General features: G+C 43.1%; 1 non-coding gene across 1 annotated transcript; it reads right to left on the bottom strand.

Moving 5' to 3' along the window:
- Window positions 1–1,696: 1,696 nt before the first annotated feature.
- On the bottom strand, window positions 1,697–1,803 carry Gm24149. The gene has a single exon (XR_003949968.1). It is a non-coding gene; the product is annotated as a U6 spliceosomal RNA (small nuclear RNA).
- Window positions 1,804–2,974: the final 1,171 nt, after the last annotated feature.

Genomic DNA, 2,974 nt, shown 5'->3' on the forward strand with positions numbered 1-2,974 from the left:
GATGGTCATGGTTTTGTGCTAACTATACACTGTTTGCAGACCCTGAAGTTTAAATTATATACAATTTCCCCCAATGTTGTGCAGTACTATTACTCCTTTAATTATTTCCAAAAAATTTACAAATACAGAAACTGTTCATAAATCATGAGGCGTAATCTGCTGTTTGAATCGATAACCGTGAATTGGATAATGCTGTCATCAATGGAGTTAGCCTCCTGATGATCAACTCCAAAAGATGGATGCAGATGACACTGGAAAGAGACAGAGGAAGGAAGGAGCTTGCTTCAACTACTGGCAGCATTTGACTTCTTCTCTTGGCCGTGGTTCCACGCATGTCAACGTTGTAATTACTCACGAAACCTTGCAGTCCAGCCTATGCTTTCTCGCATGCCTATAAAATGTTCCATAATGCAAACATTTGAAGACAAACAGCATGGGAATTAACATATAATATATACTTGGGGTGGGGGCGGCACTGCTGTGATGGCTCAGTTGGTTAAGTGCTCGCTATACAAGCAAGAGAGTATGAGTTCGGATTCCCAGCACCCTCATATAAAGCTTTGGGATGTGCTTGCAATCTCAACACTGGAGAGGCTGAGACAGGAGGATACCAGGGCTTGTTGGCCAACCAGTCTAGCCAATCACCAATCTCCACGATCAGTCAGAGACCTTGTCTCACCAAGAAAGTGGAGAGTGGTTGAGAAAGACAGTCAGTTGCTAACTCCTGCTCCATTTACATGCACACATATGTATGTGTACACCTCCCCCCACATGTGCATACACACCAGCACATACAGACACAAAAATATGCTTTTCAGCAATTGGGTAATTAGCAAATGTTATTAATTTGACTTCAGAAAAGAAATTCGGTTGAACGCAACTCATTTGTTCATTTGCAACACAGTTAAGTTTCATGTATGGTTTTATGGGGGGTAAAAAGTGATTCCACTGCTAAATATGTTTTACAATAAGTGTCTTGTCAACCCTGTCTAATAGAGCCATCCGTGATGGGATGAATGCTCTATCTGTCCATGTCAGGCTACTATACCCAACAGGGCAAGTATCATTTGCCTGTTTCTTTCTTTCTTTTTTTTCTTTATTATACATTTCCATATTTATTATATTCTTTTATAAAATGTAGATCAGTAAAACTGCAGTTTGAAAATATCAATCATCTTTTTTTTAAACTTAGATATTTTCTTTATTTACATTTCAAATGCTATCCCGAAAGTTCCCTATACCCTTCCCCCCACCCCCCACCTCCCACCCTGCTCCCCTACCCACCCACTCCCACTTCTTGGCCCTGGCATTCCCCTGTACTGGGGCATATAAAGTTTGCAAAACCAAGGGGCCTCTCTTCCCAATGATGGCCGACTAGGCCATCTTCTGCTACATATGCAGCTAGAGACACAAGCTCTGGGGGTACTGGTTAGTTCATATTGTTGTTCCACCTATAGGGTTGCAGACCCCTTCAGTTCCTTGGGTGCTTTCTCTAGCTCTTCCATTGGGGGCCCTGTGTTCCATCCTATAGATGACTGTGAGCATCAACTTCTGTTTTGGCCAGGCACTGGCAGAGCCTCACTCGAGACAGCTATATCAGGGTCCTTTCAGCAAAATCTTGCTGGCGTATGCAATAGTGTCTGGGTTTGGTGGCTGATTATGGGATGGATCCCCAGGTGGGATAGTCTCTGGTTAGAAAAATATGGAACACTTCACGAATTTGCATGTCATCCTTGTGCAGGGGCCATGCTAATCTTCTCTGTATTGTTCCAATTTTAGAATATGTGCTGCCGAAATGAGCACCATTTGCCTGTTTCTATTCTAAATGTTGATTCAAATTCAAATCTCAACTGCACCACTGGGTAACGTGATCTTAGGCAATGTATGCGGTTTCCCCAATCTTCCTTTCATTTTGCAAAATGAATAAGTTCAAATAATAACAATAACAACAACAGTAATAATAATGTCTTCATGATCTTAGAGTTGAGAACACTAAATAGGAAGAAGAACCGGGCCAGAGAGATACCTCAGTGGGCAGAAAACTTAGTGCTAAACTTGCTGACCTCAGTCCAACTCCAGGAACTCACACGGTAGAAGAGAATTGACTCCTGCAGACTGTCCTCTGACATCCACATCCACAAAGTAGCATAGATCTGTGCTAGGTTTCATGCCTGGGACTAAAGTTCTTAATAAAGTTTCCTTTCTAAATATTTCCACCCTTAAAACAATCTCTCAGAGCTGGAGAGATAGCTCAGGGGTTAAGAGCACTGACTTCTCTTCCAGAGGTCCTGAGTTCAATTCCCAGCAACCACATGGTGGCTCACAACCATCTGTAATGGGAACTGATGCCCTCTCCTGGTGTGTCTGAAGACAGCTACATTGCACTCATATAAATAAATAAACCTTAAAAACAGAGTTTTAAAAGAACCTTTCTCTTTAAAAAAAACTTTCTGTATGTGTGTCATGCATGTGCCTATGAGCCACGACTCAGGAGTGGAAGTCAGGGACATCCCTGAGAGTCAGCTTTTGTCTGCCATCTAGAGACAGGGTCTCTGCTTCAGCTCCAGGTCGGGTAACTCACGAGCTCGCAGGGATTCTCCTGTCTCCATCTGCCATCTTCCTGCAGAAGCGCTGGCATTCCAGATGGATCTGTATCTGGCTTTATCCAGGTTCTGAGGATCAAAATTCAAGTCTTTAGCAGCAGATGCTCCACCCACTGAGCCGTTTTTTCCCACTCTCGAAGCAAAAGAGGGAACCAGGGCTCCCAAAACTAATAAATGACAGAGCTGGACTGAGGTCCAGATCAATCCAAGTTTTCCAGAACCCTCTTTGAGTTGCCAATGAACCTGACATGGTAATAGAGCAATCAAAGCCCTCAAAACTTTGAGGGGTGGCGTATTCTATTCATGTAGAACAGAGTTCTGCCTTGAACTCTCCTGGGTGTCTCTCTGTGTTTACGTGGAAAGAAACTCAG

The sequence above is a fragment of the Mus musculus genome, chromosome 11 (assembly GCF_000001635.26).
Source record: "Mus musculus strain C57BL/6J chromosome 11, GRCm38.p6 C57BL/6J".
NCBI classification, from domain to species: Eukaryota; Metazoa; Chordata; class Mammalia; order Rodentia; family Muridae; genus Mus; species Mus musculus.